At 41.9% G+C, this 13,357-nt stretch overlaps 1 protein-coding gene across 4 annotated transcripts in view; it reads right to left on the bottom strand.

The window, feature by feature from the left end:
- Window positions 1-13,357, bottom strand: part of SLC23A2 (solute carrier family 23 member 2) — a 139,303-nt gene that overhangs the window by 105,222 nt on the left and 20,724 nt on the right. For 2 of the 4 annotated variants that reach the window (XM_037736914.1, XM_017524007.2), the window contains exon 2: window positions 9,968-10,090. The exons of 1 other annotated variant lie outside the window; for it this stretch is intronic. The gene's annotated coding sequence lies outside the window, so the exon portion shown is untranslated. Of the gene's footprint in view, window positions 1-9,967; window positions 10,095-13,357 lie in introns of all 4 variants that reach the window. One more of the 4 variants, XM_017524005.1, reaches the window with a different exon arrangement.

Genomic DNA, 13,357 nt, shown 5'->3' with positions numbered 1-13,357 from the left:
AAAAAAAAAAAAAAAAGAACCAGATAGTAAAAATTAATAGTAGGACCCGGGCACTGAGGGAGACTGACAGGTTCTGGAGGCAGCTCAGAGAGGGAGGAGACCATGATGTTAGTCTGGCAGCCACCTGATTACCTATGGCGTCTACAGCAGGTAAAAAGGATTGGGGAGGCAAAGGGAAGCCAGAGAACACCACAAAGCTGCAGCACCAGGACTGATGAAGGGGAGGAATGTGGGCTAGGAAGGACGGGGTGTGCAGACACACGCCCGGCTCAGGACCCCAAAGTGCCATCTGGGAGACGACTGGGCCTGGGAGAGCTTATGTGAACTGCAAGTAAAACTCCCTGCCAAAGGTAAAGGGGCAGTGAGGTCCCCTGGCCAGATGAGTCAACAACTGAGAGATGATGCTAGAAGACATAGTAGAGAGAAATGTGGCAGACCAGGAGCCAACATTCAAGGGGCATAAAGAATGTTCAAGAAGTTGCTAGTTGGCCAGTGCAGTGGTTCACACCTGTAATCCCAGCACTTTGGGAGGCTAAGGCGGGTGATTCACCTGAGTTCAGGAGTTCGAGACTAACCTGGCCAGCATGGTGAAATTCGATCTCTACTACAAATACAAAATTAGCCCGGCGTGGTGGCAAACACCTGCAATCCCCGCTACTCGAGAGGCTGAGGCAGGAGAATCGCTTAGAACCCTGGAGACAGAGGTTGCAAGTGAGCTGAGATCGCACCACTGCACTCCAGCCTGGGTGACAGAGCAAGACTCTGTCTCAAAACAAAAAAAAAAAGTTGCTAGATGATGGCAAAGAGGAAAAAGCGGGTGTGGGTGTCTCACTGACTGGTATGGATTTCAAAACTAGCAACAGTAGTTGAATTAAGGCTAGAGGACACAGCCTGCAATTCCCTCTACCTGGAAATACTACAACATCTAGAGAATGTAAATATCAATTCCTCAGCCCTCAAAATCCACACCGCTCAAAATCCAAACTACTCATTGCACTCTGCTGTTCTCCCAAAGCAAGGAGCACAATTCATGCCAAATGTGCTTCGTTATCCAAAGTTATACTTTTCTCAAGTTCATGAAGCCAGGGATCCATATTTTCCGGGTCTATCCAGTTCCTAAACTGTGGTCAGCAGAAAATAAGGGTTCAGCAAGTTAAGGGTATAAACCTAAAAAATGTATCCAGCAAGCCACCAGATCAGGAAAACAGGTGCTCTGGCAGGCTGGCTTCAGGATCCTTTAGCCACAGCCACACGCACTTAAAAGTAGTCTGCATGGCTATAAGGATTCCTAACACTGTTGTAACTCCTTTAATGTGATTCTCTGTGTTGTCAATAGGAATATGACCATCTGTAAGCTTTCTTATTAAAAAAATGTAAAAAATCTGGCCAGGCACGGTGGCTCATGCCTGTAATCCCAACACTTTGGGAGGCCAAGGTAGATGGATCACTTGAGGCCAGGAGTTCAAGACCAGCCTGGCCAACATGATGAAACCCTGTCTCTACCAAAAATACAAAAATGAGCCAAGCATGATGGCACATGCCTGTAGGCCCAGCTACTCCTGAGGCTGAGGCGTGAAAATCACTTGAACCAGGGAGGTGGAGGTTGTAGTGAGCCAATATTGTGCCACTGCACTCTAGCCTGCACAACATAGTGAGACTCTGTCTCAAGAAAAGCAAAAAATTCCAAAAAGCAGAAATAAAATAAAATGTACCATTTACAATACATGCAACAAATTATAAATTTACTAAATAATTTTTAACATCCCTTTAGCAGGCAAGCACTTTGGATGGACTGCTAGTTAGAGTAATAATTATCATAACTTTTTTTTTTTTTTTTGAGACAGGGTCTCACTCTGTCACCCAAGCTGGAGTACAGTGGCACAATCATGACTCACTACACCTTTGGCCTCCCTGGGCTCAGGCAATCCTCCCACCTCAGCTTCCTGAGTAGCTGGGATTACAGGCACGTGCTAATTTTTCTATTTTTTGTAGAGAAGGGGTCTCACCATGTTGCCTAGGCTCGTCTTGGAACTCCTAGGCTTAAAAAATCTGCCCATATCAGCCTCCCTCCAAAAGTGCTGGGATTACAGGCATGAGCTACTGCACCCAGCCATAACATTTTTAGATGGTAATTTAACATCACCAATCAAAGGCTCTAAAAATACACATAGACTTTGACCTAACAATTTTACTCTTAAGGAATTTATCCTAGCAAAATAATTAAAAGAGGCTTAAATTTTTCATTTTGTGAGTGTTCATTAAAGTAATGCTTAGAGTAATTCAAAACCAGAGGGGGAAATATTATCAATGCCTAAAAATAGAGGACTGGTTGGTACAATTGTGGGTACATTCTTATAAAAGCATATTGCAGAGATTAAAACATGGGTGACTGACATGGCAACGTGTGGAGTGCATTATTGAGCTGAGAAAAAGGCCGGCTTACAAAACACACTTGATAATCCCATTTCAGTGCATGCACACATGCAGAAAATGAAGGGATACCAAAGAATTAGCCAGGTGTAGTAGCACACTCCTGCAGTCCCAGCTACTCAGGATGTTGAGGCAGGAGGATCGCCTGAACCCGGGAAGTGGAGGTTGCAGTGAGCCGAGATTGCACCACTGCACTTCAGCCTGGGCAACAAGAGTAAGACTCTGTCTCAAAGAAAAAAAAGAAAAAAAGGAAGGAAAAGGAGAAGAAAAGAAAGGAAAAAAAGGAAGGAAGAGGAGAAGAAAAGAAAGGAAAATGGAGGGGAATACCAAAATGATAAATTATCTCCAGATGAAAGGATTCTATTTTTCCCCTTATTTTTCTTTCTACAGTGTACATATGTCACTTTCATAATTCTTAAGAGCTTGAGCCATTATCTAAGGACAACACAAATATACAGGTAAGACAAACTGGAAGAGAAATTCTGCCAGTCAGTACCAGTGCTGAGGAAAGACACCCTATTTATATAGTCAGTGTGCTCCCGGAGAGAGTGCTCGGAGGGCTAGCGTTTCCTGGTAACTAGGAGCCTAAATTTCTCATTCCTAAGGGCTTGCTGATGACACCTGAGTAACTTAGAAAACCAAAGGTCTGGTCACAAGTTAAGTGGTCTTCATATTCGGTAAATCTACTGTCTTCAGAGATTCCCGATTTTCCTTAAATCCTTTATATTCTTGGATCTCAACTCCTCCAAGGGCTATTTTTATCCAACATTAGTTACTATACTTCTTCACATTTCCTAGATGTTCAATTCCTTATGTAAAGAGAAATGAGACTCATTCATTGCAACCAAACTTTAATTTATCCAAAATTATAAGCTGGCTGGGCCCAGTGGCTCACATTAGTAATTAGTACTTTGCCAAGGCAGGTATATCCGCTTGAGCCCAAAAGTTCGACACCAGCCTAGGTAACACAGCAAAACCCATCTCTACAAAAAGTACAAAAAATTAGCCAAGTATGGTGGTGCATGCCTGTAGTACCAGCTACCAGGGAAGCTAAAAAGGAAGCATCACCCTAAGCCAGGTGTGGTGGCTCATACCTGTAATCCCAGCACTTTTGGAGGCTGAGGTGGGAGGATCACTTGAGGTCAGGAGTTGGAGAGCAGCCTGGCCAACATGGAGAAACACAATCTCCAGTAAAAATACAAAAATTAGCTGGGTGTGGTGGCATGTGCCTGTAATTCCAGCTACTCAGGAGGCTGAGGCAGGAGAATTGCTTGAACCCAGGAGGCGGATGCTACAGTGAGCCAAGATCATGCCACTGAACTCCAGCCTGGGTGACTGAGACTCCATCTCAAAAGGAAGATCACCTGGGCTCAGGAGGTCAAGGCTGCAGTGACCATCACACTCCAGCCTGGATAAGAGAGGGAGACCCTGTCTCAAAGAAAATAAGAAATAAAATTATAAGCTATAGAACATATTTGTGATTCTTGGGTAAAAAAGGAAAATATACACATAGACTGTGGTGGGGGGTAGTGGGAGGATCAATTTACTTTGTTGAACTGGTTCAGATGCATTTTCCAGGCAAAAAAAATCCAAATTTGACAGGAAAACATGAGAAAGGGGAAGCTGTAGGGGCAGCATTCAAATGTGTGTATGTATTACTATATAGTCCCTGAAAAGGAAGGGACTTACTTTATGAAACACTGAAAAATCCAAGAGCTTGAAAGTTGAAAACATATTGTTCAGTGGTAAATAAAGCAATGTGGGGTCTAAACTGTGCTATCCAATGTGGGAGCCACCAGCTCCACGTGGCTACTAAGCACCTTAAATGTGTTGGAGAAACCCCATCTCTACTAAAAATACAAAATTAGCCGGGCACAGTGGTGTGTGCCTTTAATCCCAGCTACTCAGGACACTGAGGCAGAGAATCGCTTGAACCTGGGAGGTGGAGGTTACGGTGAGCCAAGATTGTGCCATTGCACTCTAGCTTGGGCAACAAGAGCAAAACTCCACCTCAAAAAAAAAAAATGTGTTTGTCCAACTGCTTTGTGCTATGATGTAACATATACAACAGACTTCAAAGTGTTGCTGTGAAAAAAAAAAGAATGTAAATGTCTTATTAATAATTTTATATTGATTGTATTGAAATACTATTTTTTAATATATCAGCTTATAAAATATATTACTAAAATTAATTGTTCTTGTTTTCCTTTAATGTAGCTATCTGAAAATTACATAGGTGACTTCCATTATAATGGTATTAGGTACTGCTAAAGAATGTGGATACCAGGGAAAGAGATAATGCTATTTCAGAGCACACAACCAGTGTAATCATGATAAGACTGCATCTTACAACTTCTGATACTTTGATTTTACAGACACACACACACACACACACACACACACACACACACACACAGAGGTATGGCCATCTTGATCCAAACATCAAAGTCAGCCCTATCATTAATATCCTACACAGTCAGCTGGGCAGGTTACATGATGGGGAGCAGGTGCCATAACCTAATTTTCCACACACAGAACTGACAGGAGGGAAAGAGGCAGATGTAAAAGAAACTAAAGCAGAAATCCAGAAGCAGAAATCCTGTGCTAACAAGAAGCGTAAGCTGAAAGGTCAGAAGGGCTGGAGGCAGGGACTCTTTTCGGGAAGCCAGAACCAGCACAAGAAATCTAAATAAAACACAGGGCCCATCCAAAGGTAAACATTACTCAAATCCAGAAAGGCTTTATCACTATTGATCTGCAGGTTCCAGTTTATGGCAAACATAAAACAAAATAATATGTGTATTTTAAAGAGGATTATCATTAGACGTCATGGGATACATGTATTGATGAGGTTTTTTTTTTTTTAATACCACACAGAAAAATCAGCAAACAACTTAGACAATTTATAAACAGCTGGTCTTAATCCAGCACTAAGATGCTGATTTTTCAAAATAACCAGTTGAAAAGGCCAGACTTGTTCTAATTCGCTTGGAATCCCTTTCATAGTAACTGTTACACAACCGTTCCATCTTCCTTCCTTACCTTCTTATGTAAGCTCTGTAATCAGCATCAGTGTTTACATAGATTTGTGAAACCACCAAATTTCTCCAGTAAATATTTAATTCTCTTGTTGCTACTGATCAAACCATAAGCAACACAACATTTTTACACTATATGTTTGGTAATGAGAAACTGAGACACTGACGTCAACAGCAGAGAGTCTACAAACAAAAAATACCAGGATTTCCCAATACAAAGCTTCTTAGAAATTAGGCCCCAATAAAATAGAAAACTGTCTTCACTGCTCAAAGTTTTTGATCCAGTTTCTATCTGGAGCAGCATCTGTGGTGGTTCTAGCACATGCTAAAATACCCTTCAACCAGAACCAGACACCCTGTCTGCAGGCACAGGCACCAAGCAGAGTGGGTGTTCTCAGCTATGAAAGCCAGGCACTAAACCATCACCTGTATGTTATTAACGACAAAAATGAAAGGTGTCAGCAAGCCTCCTCTTTACTCAGTAAGAGCGTGATATTTTAGGATCTGTACTGATCATTCCAATTCAAGGCAAATTGGAATAAAACCTACCACCCAACTATATTCCTGACTGCCTTCAGTGGGCTGGAACATGAAGATAGAGATGCACTATGCTGAGGCTCTTTGCCATCTGATTGTACAGCCCAGACATCAAGCAAATCAGAGAAAACACATATAACCATCGAGCTGGGCAGGAGAGCTCAGGGACACTTGAACTCCAGGCTTGAGGTTGTCAGAAGTGACTTTTAGGAAGTAAGATTAGAGTCAGCCTTCAAGATGGCGGGAATCCCGAGAGGGATGCCACCAAGGAGGTCCAGAGGTAGGTGGCATGTGATGCGTCTTTCGGGCACGGAACACAAGAGCCTAACCCCAGCACCTGGAGGTCAGAGGGCAGGGAAGCAAAGGAAGAAAACCTCTTGTGGAGTCAAAGTAGCTTTGAAAGACAAATATCAACACAGAATGGCTTCATGCAACATGAGTTTCTGGGCAGGCAGACAGCAGTCATCCACAACAGGATAATCTCAAAATGGGGATCAAGAAGCTACTGAGTTAATCCAAGGAGAAGGACCTTGGCGACTGGGATGGTGAAAGTGCCAATGAAAAAAATGAATGAACTGAAGGAGTGATTTCAAAGAAAGACCTGATGTTAAAGGTGACCTCTAAGAAAAGTGCCAGGTGTCCCCTTCAGAAATAAGTAAATGGGCTTGACAAGGTAAATAATGAAAAAGGTCAGGATGTGGGATTTTGTTGTTTGTTTTGTTCTGTTTTTTTGAGAGGGAGTCTGGCTCTGTCACCCAGGCTGGAGTGCGGTGGCACAATCTTGGCTCATTGCAACCTCTGCCTCGCAGGTTCAAGCAGTTCTCCTGCCTCAGCCTCCAGAGTAGCTGGGAATACAGGTTGGGAATACATGGTGTGCCACCATGCCCACCTAATTTTTGTATTTTCTGTAGAGATGGGGTTTCACCATGTTGGCTAGGCTGATATTGAACTCCTGACCTCAAGCATATCTACCTTCCTCAGCCTCCCAAAGTGCTGGGATTAGAGGCATGAGCCACTGTGCCTGGCCAGGATGTACTGAATTTGAGTTGGTGATATGTACACTCCAACTAGGACCCACAAGAGACCACCAGATAAATTTGAGAGACTTCTGCCAAATGACGAAGAAAGAGGTTTGTAAATTGAAATATAAAGATGACAAGAAAAACCGGAAGTTTGAAAACCATTTATTTTGAAGGTATCCCCCTACAGAACCCTCTTCCTCTCACTTCTATCATTCATAAACGCTACGTTTATGACTAGACTTCCAGGGATCATTTCTATCTCTAGTTCAATACTAGAGAAGTTTCTCTGACTGTGTAGAGCAAAAAATTTTAATATTACTTTTAAGAATGGGCCAGGAGCAGTGGTTCAAGCCTATAACCCCAGCACTTGGAGCCTGACGTGGGAGGATCTTAAGTCCAGGACCTTCAAAGTTACAGTGGGCTATTGCTCCACTGCATTCCAGCGTGGGAGACAGAGCAAGACACTGACTCCAGGAGGAAAAAAAATGATGATGATGGCTTAGGGAAAAACAGAAATAGTGGAAAGAGATACACAAAAAAACTTTGCAGTGGTGTTATTAGGTGGTAGGAACAAGAATTTTTTTTTTCCTTCAGACAGGGTCTCACTCTGTTACCCAGGCTGGATTGCAGTGGCGTGATCTCAGCTCACTGCAACCTCTGCCTCCTGGGTTCAAGCAATTCTTGAGCCTCAGCCTCCCAAGTAGCTGGAATTACAGGTGTGCACCACCCATGCCCAGCTAATTTTTTTTTTTTTTTTAGTAGAGACTGGGTTTTGGCATGTTGGCCAGGCTGGTCTTAAACTCCTGACAGGTGAGATCTGCCTGCCTTGGCCTTCCAAAGTGCTGGGATTACAGACATGAGCCACTGTGCCTGGCTTTCTTTCTAATTCACAATTTCCCAAGTGTTTTATTTTGTTTTTAGTAGTAAGTAGAGACTTATTAGAAGGTTTTTTTTTGAGACTCAGTTTTGCTCTTGCTGCCCAGGCTGCAGTTCAATGGCTCAATCTCGGCTCCTTGCAACCTCCACCTCTTGGGTTCAAGCGATTCATCTACTTTAGCCTCCTGAGTAGCTAGGATTACAGGCATGAACCACCACGCCTGGCTAATGTTGTATTTTCAGTAGAGCTGGGGTTTCTCCATGTTGGTCAGGCTGGTCTCGAACTTCCAAGCTCAGGTGATCTGCCCGCCTCGGTGCTGGGATTACAGGCATGAGCCACCGTGCCTGGCCTTTATTAGTGATCCCCTCTACATATTTGTAAAAGCTCTTTTTTTTGAGACAGAATTTCACTCTTGTTGTCCAGGTTGGAATGCAATGCCACGATTTCGGTTCACTGCAACCTCCGCCTCCCAGATTCAAGTGATTCTACTGCCTCAGCCAGGCCATGCCACTATGCCCAGCTAATATTTTGTATTTTTAGTAGAGACTGGGTTTTGCCATGTTGGCCAGGCTGGTCTTAAACTTCTGACCTCAGGTGAGATCTGCCTGCCTCGGCCTTCCAAAGTGCTGGGATTACAGGCCTGAGCCACCATGCCCAGCCTTATAAAAGCTCTTATAAGTATACATAGAAAGTAAATTTTACTGCACATAAAACTTTTTAAAACAACACTGATGTAACATTTTATATCCACCATACTGAATAAATTTAGTTTTAACAAGTCAATGTATCTCACAGCATCCTTTTTTTTTTTTCTTGAGGCAGGGTCTCGCTCTGCCATCCAGGCTAGAGTGCACTGGCATAATCAGAGCTCACTAAATCCTTGAACTCCTCAGCTCAAGCGATCCTCCTGTTTCCGTCTCCAAAGCAGCTGGGACGATAGGCATGCACCAACACACCCAGAAGCAGAGGATTTGAGAGAATGTATCAGTAGATGTGTAATTCTTGCAGCTTTTCTGCAGGATAACTTACCAAAATATATCAAATTTTAAAAAGGTTTTCCGCAGGACAATTTACCAATATACATCAAATTTTAAAAAGGTTTTCTGCAGGATAATTTACCAGTATGTAACAAATTTTTAAAAGGTTTTCTGCAGGATAATTTACCAATATATAACAAATTTTTAAAAGACCATGCACTGTGCTTAACACTGTTACTGCTAAGACGTTTTCCCCAAGAAGAAATTTGATTGCAGCATGGTTTATAATAGTAAAAAATTAAAAATAATCAAAATATTTATCAAGCTTTGGGATAAGGGAAACAGTAGGAGCAAAAAAGAATGCTCCTTAGTAATGTATATATGGTGAGTCTCATTAATTAAACTGCAGAGAATGCTTGAAAAGCGGTGAGGAAACAATTCTTAAATCTCTTTATACCCCAGGGTCCTCACATATAACCTTTATGGAGGGCCCCAAGAGCAGGAGGTACTCAAAAAATGTTTGCTGATAATAAAGTCAAAAGCATGGAAAAAAACTGAAAATATTTACCTCCTACTTTGTAATTAATATAAGTAGCAAGACTGTGCCTGTTTATTTTCTAATCTACTTACACGGAATTTGGCCTAAAGAAGTCCGTTACCTTATCATTAGCATTAACCTAACAATCATTCTTCCAAAGGTTGTGCATTTAGACCATTCTCAACACGTAAAAAATGTACAAAGGGGTATGGTCAAGCACAAAAGGGTTCTAATGCTACAGAGCTGCCCACCCAATTCTACCATGAAACACCACTGGCCAGGTGTTGGAAATCAGCCTGGATAACACAGTGAGACCCCCAACTCTACAAAAAAATTTTAACAGTTAGCCAGGCACTGTAGCTCATGTCTGTAGTCCCAGCCATGTGGGAAGCTGAGGTAGAAGGATGGAGTAAGCCCAGCAGGCCAAGACTGCATGAGCTGTGATCGTGCCACTGCACTCCAGCCTGGGTGACAGAGCAAGACCCTGTTTCAAAAAAAGTAAGAAAAGAAAAAGGAAACACAACTGGAGATTTGTGTTTTACACGCACCTAAGTGATGTGGCGTAGACCTGTCCATATGCTTTCCATTAAAAGTCGGTGAGCTACATTTGCTTATGCACCAAGGTCCAAGCTCAAAGTCGCATGAGAAGTCCCAGTTAGTGGAGTCAAGACCTAGCTGGAGAAAAGCAAATGGTAAATTAAAAGTAATAACAAACCTAGCAGGAGGCACTCTGCATGAATGGAATCTATTTTTCAATCAGCCATGCCCAATCCTATTATTTATTCTATTACTTTTTTTATTTTTGAGACGAAGTCTTACTCTGTCACCCAGGCTGGACTGCAGGGGCGAGATCTCGGCTCATTGCAGCTTCCACCTCCCAGGTTCAAGTGACTCTCCTGCCTTAGCCTCCTGAGTAGCTGGGATTACAGGGGCCTACCACTACGCCTGGCTAATTTTTTGTATTTTTAGTAGAGACATGGTTTCACCATGTTGGCTAGGCTGGTCTTGAACTCTTGACCTCAGGTGATCAACCCGCCTCAGTCTCCCAAAGTACTGTGATTACAGGTGTGAACCACTGTGGCCAGCCTTAAGCTATGTTTATTAGAAATCTGCAATGTCAGAAGGGAGGCACAAAGGTGACATTCCATCAACGTTTAGTCAAGGGGAATAATGAAAAGAACATGAAAAAAGTAAACAAGAGAGACAATTTAAAAGAATGGCTTACTTTCAGTTAAATTGTAATAACATACACTTCCTTCAAAAATACAAGTTGCACAATATGTGTGGTTATGATTTTACTTTTATTTAAAGGATAATTACATAGTATGCATTTGTGTACACAGAACAGGGCTGGCAAGGAAACAGATCACACTGCTTTGAAGAGGTGCGGGGTGGGGGGCATAAGAAGAGATTGTGTGGCTTTCCCAATTTACTAAATACAAGTCTGACAAGGTAGAGTTATTTTTCAACATATGTATGTTTCTTACATAAATCCTTTGAAAAAAACTATTAATTAAAAACGGCTCCACGAGGGCGAAGTGCAAATTAACAGAATGTCATTTTTAGCTACACATTGTTGGAAAATTCTGAATGGGGAAGTGAAAAGTACTATAACTCCTTAAAGACATGTTTTCGGAGAGTATTTTTCTAAGCTGAGTGGCAAGATGACTGGAAGGACTTGACTCACTACTGCACGGAACAAATATTGAGAACAAACCACAGAACTGGGTCAGAAGTTCTAATACTGGGAACATGTAAATACATTCTTGAGAAAGGAATCTCTGAGGAAGGAGTTAAGCAGAAGGAATCACGATACAAACAAAAACAAGACTGAGCTATCAGTGAGCATCCTTGAACTTCTGGCACGCACCCGGCTGAATGCCCCTCCCATCCGCAGGTTCCACTACACTCTGGAAACATGAAAATTGCCCTTTGCGCACCAGGTTACAGGGCTGAGATCAAAGCCCAGGCACTGCAGCAGCAGCAGGTCAGAGGAAACATCACTTGGGACACATTGGCGGCCACCTGACTTTCCCCCACCAAGGTCCACTGAACTCTCAAGAATCTGTTCACAGAGCATCTGTTGCCTCTTAATCAGGATATGCAAAAGTACATACTACATGCTATGGTTTCCAGACACTGACTTCATACGGGAAACATTCAACAAAAAATTGGGGAGGAAATCATACAGAATTGCCATCTGTGTATTTTACTCTGTTAGTTAACATCAACCACTGACTCACCATCATTTCCTTAAAAAGGAATGTTAACTCTTCAAAAGCAGGAAGGAGAGAATGCCAGGGCCAGTATCATACACAGGCCAGAAGCTTTGAGCAGCCAAATCATTATATCAATTCAGCAGATGCCAAAAAGGCTGACAAAACACTGACTTAAAAAGCAAAAACCAAACATCTTCAATGAAAATTAAAACATACTTCCCGAATATGACAAATATCTTCTGAAAGCAAGGGCAAAGTAAAAACACTACATATTCCTCATGCTTTTATATTTAAGTTTATTTTTAACTCCTTATACTATCATTCCCAATGTTTGTATATTTTTCAAGGACTTCCAAAAGACACACATGTATGCACTTGAAAATCTTGATGAAATGGGCAATTTTGGGGGGAAAACTATTTTTTCAGTTTTTTGTTTGTTTTCGAGACACAGTCTCATTATGTCACCCAGGCTGGAGTGCAGTGGCTCGATCTCAGCTCACTGCAACCTCTGCCTCTCGGGCTCAAGCAATTCTCCGGCCTCAGCCTCCAGAGTAGCTGGGATTACAGTCACATGCCACCACACCTGGCTAATTTTTATATTTTTAGTAGCGATCAGTCTCAAACTCCTGACCTCAAGTGATCCACTGCCTCAGTTTCCCAAAGTGCTGGGATTACAGGTGTGAGCCACCATGTCTGGCCAAAAACTGTTTTTTGGAAACCTGAACAAGTAACAATAAATGGAGAAAATTACAAAAGCAAATTACTCTTCTCCAAAAGGTGCTGGGCCCAGACAAATTCTTAGTTATTTCTTGGTAAGAAATGGGCAATGAAAGAGCTTCCCAATTCCCTCTGGGAAAGCAGACAAACTGACAAAGCACAAGGGAATAAAACTATGTATTTCTTCGTTGGTGCAGAGTAAGAAATAAAGAAAAAGAAAGAATACTACGTTAACCACACTTGCCATTCCTAGATTCTTTTTCTTATTTTTTTTATTTTTTGAGGCGGAGTTTCACTGTGTTGCCCAGGCTGGAGTGCTGTGGCACCAACTCGACTCACTGCAAACTCCGCCTCCCAGGTTCTAGCAATTCTCCTGCCCCAGTCTCCCTAGCAGCTGGGATTATGTGCGTGCACACCACCACGCCTGGCTAATTTTTGTATTTTTAGTAGAGATGGGATTTCACCATGTTGGCCAGGCTGGTCCCAAACTCCTGACCTCAAGTGATCCACCCTCTTTGGCCTCCCAAAGTGCTGGGATCACAGGCATGAGCCATCGCGCCCAGCCTGTTTTAATTTTTGCAAATTTGACATGTAAAGAATGATATCTGGCTTTGATCTTGATTTCTTTGATCCACGTATCTATAGTTCTTTTATGAACTGTAAGTATCTTTTGCCCATTTTTTTCAGTAGATGTTTGGGTTTTTCTGATTCATTTGCAAGTTTCTATTTTTTTTTTTTTTTTCTTTTTTTTTTTTTTTTTTTTTTTTTTTTTTTTTTTTTTTTTTTTTCCTACTTTTGTTTTTTCCTTTCTGCAAGAATTTCTTAGAGGTTAAGGATATTAACCCTTTGTCTATTGCAAACATTTTCCCCAGAAAAAACAAATGACTGCTTTTTCCATTTTGTTTATACCACTTGAAATAGAGGACATTTTTTAAGTCTCTCTGAAGTGATACCTAATATCTTTTTGCAATTTCTTCTATTATTTTTTTTTTTTTTTTTTTT

This window comes from Cebus imitator, unplaced genomic scaffold, assembly GCF_001604975.1.
Source record: "Cebus imitator isolate Cc_AM_T3 unplaced genomic scaffold, Cebus_imitator-1.0 Scaffold31, whole genome shotgun sequence".
Classification (NCBI taxonomy): Eukaryota; Metazoa; Chordata; class Mammalia; order Primates; family Cebidae; genus Cebus; species Cebus imitator.
This window is presented reverse-complemented; position numbering and strand designations above follow the sequence as displayed.